This window comes from Trichechus manatus, unplaced genomic scaffold, assembly GCF_000243295.1.
Source record: "Trichechus manatus latirostris isolate Lorelei unplaced genomic scaffold, TriManLat1.0 scaffold00165, whole genome shotgun sequence".
NCBI classification, from domain to species: Eukaryota; Metazoa; Chordata; class Mammalia; order Sirenia; family Trichechidae; genus Trichechus; species Trichechus manatus.
In genome coordinates this window covers 991,719-1,005,491 of record NW_004444101.1, presented here as the reverse complement: position 1 = coordinate 1,005,491, position 13,773 = coordinate 991,719, and positions in this window count along the sequence as shown.

Here is a 13,773-nt window from a genome sequence, read left to right as displayed (position 1 = left end):
TGTGTGTGTATGTGTGTGCATGGTGGCTCAGTGTGGTGTGTGTATGTATGTGTGTGCATGGTGGCTCAGTGTGGTGGTGTGTGCGCTCATGTGTGCAGGCGGTGGCCCAGTGTCCACCTTTTCCACGAGTCTCCCTGGCCAGCCTGCCTTGCTCACCATCATCCCAGCCAGACACCTGGGGAGTGCACAATTCATATTTGTCAATCAAATCAATAACTAAGCTAATCATTCAACAAAACAATGGGTGGATGACTAAAAGCTAGGAAAAGTCGGCACCCTTGACTTTACCAAGCCTAATAAATGAAAATATGAATCAATCCTGGTTTTCTCCCTTTTCAGCTGCCCTCCTCGGAAAAGGCTGTTGGATCCACGCAACCAGCTTCATTTTCTTTTCTTTGGAAATGATGCCCTGGGGTGTATGTAAGCAGCTCTTTGCAAGTTTATCTTCCACTCAGCAGCTCCTCCATAAGGTGGGGTGAGCTATTGAGCGTCTCTGATCTTCTATTTGCTCATCTGTTAATAAGATAACCTCCCTCCTCCTCATCTCCCAGGGTTGTTGGGAGGATTAAACGGGGCAACCTAGAGGCTCCCATTGTTGTCATTAGATGTGTGTTACTTCCAGGGATTCAACGCAGTGGTATCTCCGCACTATGGGGAAATCTGCAGCAGGGGCCGGAGGCCTGAAATAACAAGAAAGTGGCTCAGGAGTCACTAACAATGATGCAAGACCAAGGTCAATCTGTGAATAAATATTTTCTCCGGAAAGACCCTAAACTTCCTATTTCTCATGTCTTATTAGTAGCATCCGTGCCTGGTGGCACAGTGGTTAAGAGCTTGGCTGCTGACCAAAAGGTCAGCATTTCGAATCCACCAACCACTTCTTGGAAACCCTGTGGGTCGGCTCTAATCTGTCCTATAGGGTCTCTATGAGTTGGAATCGACTCGACGGCAACGGGTTTGGTTTGCTTTTGTTTGTTTGTTTTGGTTTATTCGCAGCATCAGCTCTAATTGAAATGTGTTCAGAGACAATGTTGGGAGAATTTTAATATAAAATAACTTCCTAATGCCTGTCACAGGAGCACCTGGCTGGCGAAAACGGTTAAGTGCTCAACTACTAACCAGAAGGTTAGGGGTTCTAACCCACCCAGAGACGCCTCAGAAGATAGGCCTGGTGATCCGATGCCAGGGGCGCAGGGAAGGTAAGAAGCGCCCAGGGGTAATCTCTAAGTTGTGCCCCCCCACCCCCATTTCAAGATGAATAGACGTTGATGGTGGCAACGTGCGTCAGCAGACATGCCTGCTCCCCTCTTGTCTGGCTGCCTCTGTCAGACGTCTTTCATACTTGTGGCACCTCAGAATGTCATCCCATGCGTCATCTGGCGCCCCCTTGGACTTGTGCCCAGGGACAAGTGTCCCCTTTGTCCCCCCTCCCCCCGCTTTTTCCAAAATGTCACAGCCTTGAAAACCCTATAGAGCAGTTCTACTCTGCATTTATGGGGTCACCATGTGTCCGAATTGACTCGAGAGCAACTAACAACAACAGTGTCTACAACCAAGGTATTTACAGTAGAGACAGGATTAAAAACAAGGCATGTATCTAACACCGGGAAACTTGGTTAACAGACTATGACTTTACCAGGTCTCTAAGACCAGGAGATGCCGATGGTCTAACGGGAAACAACCACCACCAAAAAAGATTAATGATTACCTATATAGAAAGTTCTCATTTACATAAGGAAAAGTATATTCAAAACTACAGATTGCAATAAACTAAGATATTAACAATGTCTTCCTTTAGTTAGTAATACTATGGCTGGTGTGTGCGTGTGTGCACATGTGTGTATTTTCCAAATTTGCTACCCTAAGCAAGCATGGCATTAGCTATTGAGTCGGGGAAGTTTGTCCAACTGTAATTTATAAATTCTCAATGCTTGGACAAAAATCTTATGGACAGGCATCTCTTCCCAACCTTGAAGACTACCTTAGATTTTGTTGTTGCTGGGTGGCATCAAGTCAATTCCAACTCATAGTGACCCAATGTGATGGAGTAGAACAGCCCCATAGGGATTTCTAGGCTGTAATCTTTATAAGAGTAGATTGCCAGGTCTTTCTCCTGCAGAGCTGCTGGGTGGGTTTGAACCACCTTTCGGTTAGCAGCCAAGTGCTTAACCATTGAGTTACCAGGGCTCCTTCCCTTAGACTTCTAAGCTTAAAAACTCCAGTGTCAGGACCCCTTCTTGGACCTCAGGCTCAAAGACCAAGTTGATCATGACTATTGTCACCACCAGCAGATATAGGGTTGCTATGAGTCGGAATCCACTGGATGGCAATGGGTTTGGGGTTTTTGGTTTTGGCCACGTGCAAGCAAAAGCACTGGTTAACAGCTCATTGCCCGGTTTCCCAGAGCTACCCACCACGGAAGGGCAGACCTACCAAGAGGGAGCTGAGGCGCTCTTTCCCGGCTAACAGAAAAGAGGTTTGGGTAGGTAGCTGCCTTCTGCCAAGAGCACAACTAAGCCCCGAGTTTTCAGAACTAGTTCCTGGTGTTCAACCCCGTGCTCATTGGAGGCTGGTGCTGTTATTGTTCCCATTTTACAGATGAGGAAACTAAAGGTCAGAAAGCTTAAGTGACCAAGAACTCATGACCAGGAGTTGGATCAAGAACCATCCTACTCTAAAACTCTCAGCCACTGAGCAAAGGATGACAGACTGTCTCTCCTTGACCTCATTCCTAAGTACCTCTGCTGGACTCTTTGTGCCGACTTTCCCAATTCCCCCCTAGATTTTCTTCATTGTGCTTTTGCTTATGTGTGTTCTACTTTCCCTGCCTGTGATCTTCATGAATTCAACAAATATTTGTTGCAAGCCTGCTTTTCCTGTAAAACTGTGCTGTTGTTGATGTTGTTAGGTGCCGTCAAGTTGGTTTTGACTCATAGCAACCCTATAGGACAGAGTAGAACTGCCCCATAGGATTTCCAAGGAGTAGCTGGTGGATTCGATCTGCCAACCTTTGGGTTAGCTGTTATAGTTCTTAACCAATGTGCCAACAGGGCTCCAACACTGTGCTAGAATTTAAAACCACTTAACCACTTGCCGTCAAGTTGATTCCAATTCATGTCGATCCCATGTGTGTCAGAGTAGAGCTGTGCTCCATAGGGTTTTCAATGTCTGTGACCTTTTGGAAGTAGATCCCCAGAACTTTCTTCCAAGGTGACTCTGGTTGGACTCAAATATCCAATTTTTTAGTTAGCAGCTGAGTGCATTAACCATTTCCACCACCCAGGGACTCCTAGACTGTGAATTTTAGAAAAGAACAAATATGCATTAAATCTCCCCAATTCTTGAGCAGTGGAGTTCATGGGATAGATAAGGATAACTGCCTCAGTGAGTAAAGTAATGATTCCTACATGAGCTCACCCGAGGCTGGGAACTCACAGGCTGGATGCAAAGTTCTGGCTCTTTAACCACAACTGGCCACTGTCTGTCTCAATAGGCCCCCCTTGACACAGAAGGAACCGCAGCATCCCAGCCTGGTGGGGAAAGAGTAGCCCAGTATGGAAGGGGAGCCTTCACTGGGATGGGAGAATCCAGCACATCAATGGGTAGATCAAAAGGACCCAATGAGGAAGGAGGGGCTGAAAGGCAAGAGGAGGCTTGAGCCATTGAGGACAGCCTTGGAGAAGAGAGGAGGCGCCTGGTGGAGGGAGAAGAGGAGAACAGTGAAGGGGAAGGAAACCACAATTCAAACCAAACCCACTGCTCTCGAGTCCATTCCGGCACATAGTGACATAAAGGACAGAGTAGAACTGTCCCATGGGGTTTCCAAGTAGTGGCTGGTGGATTCGAAACGCAGACCTTTTGGTTAGCAGTTGAGCACTTTAACCACTGCACCACCAGAGCTCCTCGAGGGGGAAGGAAAGTCTCCAAAAAGAGCCTACCCCAGGATGGGCTTTTTCCCCCCGCAGCCACCCACCGTCTCTAATCCGGGAAGTGCTATATTGTGAAACCGCAGCAGTAGGGGAGATGCTCCTTGGCCTAGGTCCTGTCTCATCTGGAAGCTTTCTCCATCTGCAGGCTGTCCAGCCCCCCTGCGGACCCTCTGCTGCTCTGCAAACCACTCTACAGGCTTTGGTGGGCAGGACGTGACCCAGTAATAAACAGGAGGGCCAAGCCGGTCTGCTCAAGGGCTGGAAAATATGCTGTGTTTAAGAAACAGCCGAACTCAGGCACCCAACTCGGTCCTCAGAAACTGCCTGCGTTTCCCAGGACTGCCATAACAAAATGCCACACAACAGATGCCTTTAAAGAACAGAAATTTGTTGTCTCGAAGTTTGGAGGCTGGAAGTCCAAATCAAGGTATCAGCTCTGTTGATTCCTCCCTAGGGCTCTGAGAGAGGAGGAGTTCCATGCCTCTTTCCTAGGTTCTGGTGGACGCCAGCAATCCTTGGCATTCCTTAGCTTGTAGATGCATCTCCACACTGCGTCTGTCCTCCCCCTGCGTGACTGTCCCCATGTCTTTCCCCTGCATGACTGTCCCCATGTCTTCCCTCTGTGTGACTGTCTCTGTGTCTGTTCCCCCTGGGTGACTGTCTCCATGTCTTCCCCCTGCATGACTGTCCTCCTGTCTTCCCCCTGCATGACTGTCTCCATGTCTGTTCCCCTTGTATAAGACACCACTCAGAAGGGATTGTGATTCACTCTACTCCAGCATGACCTCATTAACTTCCCTGAAAACATCTTCCAAGAAAGAACTTATTTCCAAGCAAGTTCACACTCACAGGTACAGGGGTGAGGGTTTCAACATCTCTTTTTGGGGGGCACAATTCAACCCATAACAGAAACTTGATCAGGATTCCCCGTTTAGCTCCACTGCATTGTTTGGAAGTCGTTCCCTTTTGCTTCATGCAAGTTTGAGCCTCTCCCCAAAGTGACTGTTCAGCCAATGTCAGTGTATCTGTCCCCTCTCACCCCAACTCCTGGTATGTTGCACAGGGCTGAGCAGAGGCTACGGAACATCCAGAAGCAGCTTAGTCTGGAATCCTGTGTCAGCCACCATGACCTCAGTCACAGACCTTGTCCCCTCCAGGACAGAGTTCTTATCTGTATAATGGGATGCTTGTACCTAGTTGCAAGGCTGGGACTAGGGTAAAGTGAGTGAGGTGCCTTAAGTGCAATATTTAGGGACCTATTCTCAGGTTCTACAAGTGTGGAGACCCTGAGAGTGGGCTCTTCTTTAAATGTCGTGCCCTAGGTGCCTTTCTTGCCTCAACCTAGTCTTGACCTACTTGTGGCAAGCTTCTCATTAACCCAGCCACCCATTACCCTCACCTCTGTGCCCACAAACCTGGACTGAAAATTCCCACTGGTGATGGGCGTCATTGCCTAGGATGTCGCTTTGTAAATGGTAGGTCTTGACCCACTAACCTAAATTGATTTGAAATCAGTTTAGAGGGCCCCCATCAACATTTTTTAAAAATGAAGTAGACTAGACTAGCCTGGAACCAACTCAAAATTGATAGAAAAATATCAGAACGTATCTTACATGTTTTTTCAATATTCTTCGCCAAAAGCCATAATTCAAAGGCATCAATTCTTCTTCCGTCTTCCTTATTCATTGTCCAGCTTTTGCATGCATATGAGGCAATTGAAAATACCATGGCTTGGGTCAGGCGCACCTTAGTTCTTGTGATGGTTAAGGTTGTGTGTCAACTTGGTTGGGCCATGATTCTCAGTGATTTGTCAGTTACGATGTAGTTTGGCAGTTGTATGATGATGTGACCACTTCCACGATGAGATCTGCTGTAAGTAGCCAATCAGTTCAAAGGGCATTTCCTTGGGGGTGTGGCCTGCATTGAATATAAGTGGATTTTCTGGCAAAGCTCAGTGGGCTTTTGCTGGATTTGGATCCCACAGCTGGTTCCTGTTTGTCTGACTTCCAGTTCTTGGGACTTGAGCTAGCAGCTTACCTGCAGTCTTGCCTGCTGATCTTGGGATTCATCAGTCTTTGCAGCCTGTGAGCAAGCGCCCTGCTGTCTGACTCGCCGATCTTGGGTTCCCCAGCCCCTGTGGCAAAGTGAATTAGGAGAGCCTCTAGCCTGACCCATGGATTTGGGATGTTCCAGCCTCTACAACCAAGTGAGCCATTTCCTTTATATAAATCTGTCTACATAGATATTTATAAGCTGCACTGGTTTTGCTTCTCTAGAGAAACCAGCCTAAGATAGTCCTCAAAGTGCTTTTTAACACCTTAAAGAGGTCTTTTGTGGCATATTTGCCCAAAGCGATACATCATTGAATTTCTTGACTGCTGCTTCCATGGAGGTTGATTGTGGATCTTAGTAAAATCTGTATCTATATTTGTATCTATATCTCTGTAGCTCTAGATATATCTTTCTTCTCCAAGAAACCTCAGTTTTTGCTCTTAAGGCCTTCAACTGATTAGATAGGGCCCACCTCATTATCCAAGGTGTTCTGCTTTACTCAGAGTCAAACTAATCGTAGATGTTAATCAGATTTATGAAATACCTTCACAGTAACATCTAAACTAATGTTTGACCAAACAGCTGGGCACCATAGCCTAGCCAGGTTAATGCATCAAATTAACCATCACAATGTTCGTCAACCAGGGACCCCAGATTGAAGTTACATTTTCTTTAATATCCAAGTCTTAAGTGTTTCTGAGAGCTCAGAGTTCAATGAGGACTGAGATCAAGGATCTGAGGTCACTTTGCAAAACTAAATGCGCCACGGAGCTATCCATTAGTGCTCTTTGTTTTTTGAGGATTGTTGAGGCCATCCTTCTACAGAGTGTCTACTTACTCCAATTCACTCCAGACACACCTGCATTCACATCATAGAGCCACCAGGAGGGGGATGCCTTCCAAGGGCAAGTAAGTGAGGAGACAGCCCAGAGATGAATCCTAAGGAGAGGGGCCTGCGGGGGCCAAGGACGAGATCATGGTCACATCTAAGTAGCTGGATCAGCTTCAAGGAAGCAGATAGATTTCAGAAGACTTCACCTCTTTCCACTGCTGAACTTTTCCAGATGCAATCTGAGCTTCATGCAGAAGGCTTATGCACAGAAAAGGGACAGGACTGCAGGCCCTCATTAAAATGTTTGTATTCTTAGTGGTGGGGTGTGTATGTGTGTGCATGTGTGTGTGTGTACACATAGTTTAGCTGTTAGAAATACAAACACCTTGCATATTTTATTTGCTTTTCTTCCAACTATGAAAAGGTCTTCCTTTGGTTCGTAATCAGTAATCCCCTTGGAAGTCCAAGAAGTAATCTGATAGAGGAAGCTAAAGCCCAGCAAGGCTTCTAGGGATACCGAGCTGGCTTTTCTTGGGAAATGGTTTTGCACAAGCTTGCTTTCATTGTGAGAATGTGCCTTTACAAGGCCGCTTTCAGAATACTGGCTGTGACATTTGATTGGCCCTTCCTTTGAAAAGGTTAGATTTGCTTTAATAATGGTACATGTCATTACCATGCATAGTAGAGAAACGCTGGCTGGCTGACAGACCCAAGGCAGAATGTGTTTTTTCAACCATTTGATTGAGACCTTCTTGGCGTGGCAACCCAGTCATGTACATAAATATTGGAATGTGGTAGTAATTATAATGTGTTAACAGGGCAGAAAGGTTAATTCTGTTTCATTTTGACACCTGAAGACATCCAGTGAAATGTCAGTTAAAATTGCCCACAAAAAAACTCTGTTCCTTTCCTCTCCAAGTAAGCCAGATACACGTTTGATTTTAGACACAAAGCCAATAAGTGATAGAAGAAACAGATAACTCCAACCATATTCCATTGTCCACTCTCCACAGATTGACATCCTAACTGAAGCATGATGTGACAATTTGGATCATTCATGGATTTCCAAAGTAGAGATGTCTTGTTACCTGGATAATGAGCCCTAGTGGCTCAGTGGTTAAAGCGATTGACTGCTAACCAAAATGTCAGTGGTTCGAAACCACCAGCGGCTCCGTGGGAGAAAGATGTGGCAGTCTGCTTCTGTAGAGATTTACAGCCTTGGAAACCCTACAGGGTCGCTCTGAGTTGGAATCCACTTGATGGCAGTGGGTTTTGGGTTTGGATTACCTGGATATTTAAAGTTTGGAGCCCTAGTGGAGCAGTGGCTAAGAGTTTGGCTGCTAACCAAAAGGTTGACAGTTCAAATCTACCAGCCATTCCTTGGAAACCCTATGAGGCAGTTCTACTCTGTCCTACAGGGTCGCTATGAGTCAGAATCAACTCGATGGCAATGGATTTGGTTTGGTTTAAGGAACAACCAAACCCCTTGTTATCAAGCAAGAGAACAGAGAACTAGCACTCAGAATCCAAGCATCACAAATGCCCCTCCTTCCTTTCACCAAGGTCTGCAGGAAGAGAGATGGTAGGCTGTTTCCTGCTCTGCCGATGACTAAGGGCTGCGTGTGAACCTGCCCCTCTCATCTCCATACTGGCGGTTTCCAAGGTCATGTCCATCTCTGTAACTCCGTCCTTCTGTCCACTGTCCATCTGTCTTAAAGGGGACACTGCAGCAGGAAGATCAACCATCTCTCGGGCTTTTTCCATCCTTTTCTTCTACATTCCCAACAGCCTTGCTCTCAGATTCTTCCAGCCTAATCCACTCCTAAAAGGCTGTCATTCAAAGCTCTCTCCCTCCCCTTATAAAATAAGTGAAAATGATAACATTAATAAAACAGTAATAACAGCAACAACAGCCCTTAGTGGACTGAGTATGGAGATGTGGGTGCCCTCCTGGATCTTGAAAGTGATCCATCAATTTCTCCTTGCCTAAGACTACACTGCTGTTGTTAGGTGCCACTGAGTCGACTTTGACTCATAACAACCCCGTGTGACAGACAGAGTAGAACCTCCTCACAGGTTTTCCAAGGCTGAAATCTTTACAGAAGCAGACTGCTACATCTTTCTCCCTCCGAGCCACTAGGTGAGTTCAAACCACAGACCTTCTAATTAGCAGTTGAGGGCTCCAATTAACAGACCCACTCTCCTACCCCACACGCACACAAGGAATGAATTTGTACAAATATTCAGAGGACACAGATCCACATGCTAGCAGTGCAGGGTGTTTCTGTGTTTGCTTTGATGTGTACCAGGTGACTCAAACAAGCCAAAAAGGACTGACCGGCCAAATCTACCTGTCCAGGCAGGTCACTAGGATGCCTGAGTCTCTTTGAGACTTTAAAAGAGAATTTGACTTGAGCAGCTAGTCTTAGAAAATGCAATTCGTCTGTGCAAACATTTGCTCCGGCTCCCCAGGCGGGCTTCAGGGAGTCTCCCTGCAGATACTTGCCGAGCCTCTGCTCTGGTTTTCATTCCTGAGCAAGCACTTCCAGGTTGCCTGACACTTTGAATTGGGTAAACCATAAAATTGACAATGGCCCCAAAGATCAAAGACCAAATGGGACATTGCAAAGCAAGTAATAGTACACAGGCCTCATGTCTGATGTGGCAAGCGAATCCCTTAACCCTGACAAGCAGAAATGAAGACCTGATGGAAGACATGGCCTCCAGCTCCCTAGCAGGAGGTACAACTTGTCTACAAAAAATTTGGAAAAGAAGCAGGAATTACAGCAGGCACTCACTATTTCAAAAGCCAAATATGCGAGTAACCTAAATAGAGGAACTAGGTGTATTTTTAAAGACCAGAAAATTTTAAAAAACTATCGTAATTCTCAAATAGAAAGTACCCAAGGGGATAACAAAAGTTATAATAATAAAATACACATAGCAATCAATTCTATGACATCCAAGATGGCCAGTTTTGTAGGAATTACATATGGTGAGTTAACATCTGCCATCTTTAAGTACCAACTCTAGGGGTTTTTATGATTGGAAATCACAGTATGTAGTAAGTAAATCCATTATTAAATTAAGCCTGGTTTTGGATGTTCCCACCACCTGTCTGTCAGTTTGTCATACTGTGGTGGCTCATGTGTTGCTGTGATGCTGGAAGCTATACCATTGGTATGTCAAATACAGTCAGAGTGACCCACGGGGGACAGGTTTCAGTGAGATTCCAGACTAAGACAGACTAGGAAGAAAGGCCTAGTGATCTACTCCCAAAAATTAGCCAATGAAAACCTTATGGATCACAACAGAACATTGTCTGACTCACTTACTTTAGACATGTCATCAGGAAAGATCAGTCAACAGAGGAGAACATCATCTTTGGCACAATAGTCACAACAATGGACTCAAACATGCTGGCAATCATAAGGATGACGCAGGACCAGACGGCGTTCCATTCTGTTGTACATGAGGTCACCATGCATCAGAGTCAACTCCACAGCAGCTATCTATCTATTTAGTTCTGTTGTACGTAGGGTCACTATGAGTCAGAACTGACCCGACTGCACCTAACAGCAACAAGTCTATCATCTATCAATCTATCATCTGTCTCTATCTATCTGTCACCTATCTATCAACCTTTTATCTATCTATTATCTATCTATCCATCTTGGGTGTTTATTGCTAAGGAAAAAGCTCAAGTAAATAAAGTGAGAAATTAATTCACACTAAATAAAACCTTCAACTGACTTTATAAATCTCCCCATGCCCCCAGAACATCTACTCAGGTTTGGAGCAACCAGTTCCTGACTGCAGCCACATGCCAAGCCTTCCATGATCCATACTGGGGTGGGAAGATGAATGGGGTTGAAGCTGCCCTGAGCTGAGCCGTTGCTGGGATCCCATCACTGCAGGAGCCTGACTCACACGCCAGAAGAATCAGATGTTAGAAAGGAGCCAACCTAAGGGAGTACGGTCCATTTATTCATTCATCCACCAGCCTGAACCATCTCATTCATGGCAGCACAGTAGCCTGCTAGGAGCTGTGGGAGAGAGAGAGATAAATAAGACACAGCCCGACTCTTAAGGGTCTTAACATTCTATCATGCTGAGGGTGCAGATACAGAAATAGTTAAGTCAAGATAAATGTAAACAGCAGCAAATGTTTGTGAAGTCTTTCTCTGTGCCAGCCCAGTGCTCTACCAGCATTAATCCATTCTATCCCCACCCACCCTAGCCCTATGAGGAGGACATTTCTCCTCTTTGGTTGGGCTATTGGAAACCTAGCAGAGAATCCTAAGCCCATCTCTAGTAACTTCACAAGCTTCACCTTGTTTCCCAATACCACCAGTTTCCTAACTTTCTTTACTAGGATAGCTTGTATTTTTGTAAATTGCCATAAATCACTTTGGAACAGAGTTAATTCTGGATGGATAGATGGATGGATAAACAGATGGGTGGATGGATAGCTAGATGGATGGATAAATTAGATGGATAGGTGGGTGCATGGGCAGATGGATGTACGGATGATGCATGCATGGATGGATGGATGGGTAGATGGGTGGATGGATGGATGGATGGATGGGTGGGTAAATGGATGGATTGATGGATGGATGGATGGGTGGGTAAATGGATGGATTGATGGATGGATGGATGGGTGGGTGTGGGGGGATAAATGGATGGAATGGATGGATTGATGGATGGGTAGATGGGTGGATGCATGGTTGGGCGAGTGGATTGGTATTTGCCCTTGGAGCTATGAAAGATTTGATAAGGGTGGTGATATGATGAGAAGCCTGCTTTAGGAAGCTAATTGTGACGGCAAGTGGAGGGAGGAGGACCAATTGGAAGATTATTTTCACATGAGAGGCTAGTAATAACCTATGTATCACTCAGGATGGCAGAAATGAGAATGGAAATAAGGGAATGATCTGGGAAGTACTGCCAGAAGAATGGACGGGAACCAGCACTCCTTCGGGCAGGAACAGAGACATAGCTTGGAGAGTGTGAGGGACTCAGCCAAGATGGCTCCAAGGTTCTGAGCCCTGGGGACTGGAGGTGATACTAGCCAAAATAGGACAACCCAGAAGAGAAGCATATTGAGGAAGAAGATAATGACTTTGAGCTTAGACGTGTCAAATTCAGTCAATAAGTCCTTGTAAAGGTACATCTAGGGTTTGAGGGAAAGGCTAGAATTTAGATTGTGAGCAATTAGCATAGTAGCAGTCCAAAAAAAAAATCAATGTTATGATGTTAACGGGGCCACCAAGCGAGAAGATATAAAAAGAAATGGATAAGAGACAAGAAGGCAAATTTAGGGGTCTCCCAAATGTTATGGGTTTTCTGTAAACGGCCAGATGGTAAGTCTTTCAGATTTTGTGAGCCATACCGTCTCTGCCGCAACTTCTCAACTCTGCTCTTCATCGAGAAAGCAGCCGCAGACAACCAATAAGAAAATGGGAGTGGCTGTGTTCCAGTAAAACCTTATTTACAGAAACAGGAAGTGGCTGGGTTAGGCTCAAGGGCCATAGTGTGAGTGCTAAATTAGCCTGAGGCAGCTTGACCCAAATCACCACATCGGGGCCATCTCTACTTGGGAACGCGACATTCCTTTGTCCAGAGGCTCACGCACTGGAGTTCCACCTGGACAAGCGTCCATTAGCACCCGAGGTTCTACAGGCAGTGGGCAGGGTCTTTTTCAGGCATCATGTCTACCACCCTCATCTCCTGGGGCCCCGTGGGGTCAGCAATCAAGGAAGGAGAAGAGGGAGTGGGCTCGAAGCCTCCCAGACTGGGTGGCATGATGCAAGAAATGCCCTTTATCAAAATTTGGCCACTTTTTCCTGGGGTGAGGTCAGGGACAAGCCTCACAGGAGAAGCAGGATCACCTCTGATACCTCCCACTCCACCCCATCCCAAACCACCCCTTTACAGCCCCTCCCAGCCCATACATTGCCATGGAAACCAGAATAACTCCCCAGACATGATATTATTCCCAGGGCACTCAGGAGCTCTCCTTGCAGACAGTGGAGACAAGCAAAGGTACTGGAGGAGAGAAAGGGTGAGAGCTTTCTGCAGTGAGTCGTTTCCATGATCCACAGAATTACTGTTGTGCCTCCTTCAACACAAACCTAGAAAACGGAAATCCAAATTCTAAGGATGGCTAACGCAAGGGGTATTGATCATGCTGCAGAAGAAACACCAGGGGATTAATCTAAATGGAGAATTTCTCTGACAGGGCAAAGCTCGGTGCTCATGTGACCTAGGGGGGCACCCACAGCCCCCCGCCACTCCAAATGTGCTCCTTCTAGAGAACTTCTGAGACAGGGCAGAGGAGCTGCAGCAGACAACAGGCAGATGTTAGGGTCTGATACAAGCTGGGGGCAGGAGCAGGGGGCAGAGGGAGGGCCCGGGAGTTCTGATATCTCAAGATGACAGATGAACACATGGTCTCAATGTGTTTATCTGTCGTGAGACTGGTAACAAGAAAGGAACAAAAGCCACCAGACACTTCTGCGTTTATTCTAAATGCAATCTGCAGATTTATGACCTGCCAACATAAAGCCCCAAAGAGAAGGTGTCATATCCTGGGGCGAACACCGCACTTTCTGCCCACAGAAGTTCCCAGTGAGTTCCAACTGCTGTGCCAGCAGAAGGGCAGCCTGCCCTGCAGGTGCGGCAGGTGCAGCCCATCTTCCGTCCCACACTGACCACATCTTCAAGCCGCACGGGGCTCCTCTTTGGTTGGGCTGTTGGAAACCTAACAGAGAATCCTAGGCCCATCTCTAGCAACTTCACAAGCTTCACCTTGTTTCTCAATAGTACCAGTTTCCTAGTTTTCTTTACTAGGATAGCTTGTATTTTTGTAAATTGCCTTAAATCACTTTGGAACAGAGTTAACACTGGATGGATGGATGGATGGATGGACAGATGGATGGATGGGTGGGTGGGTACATG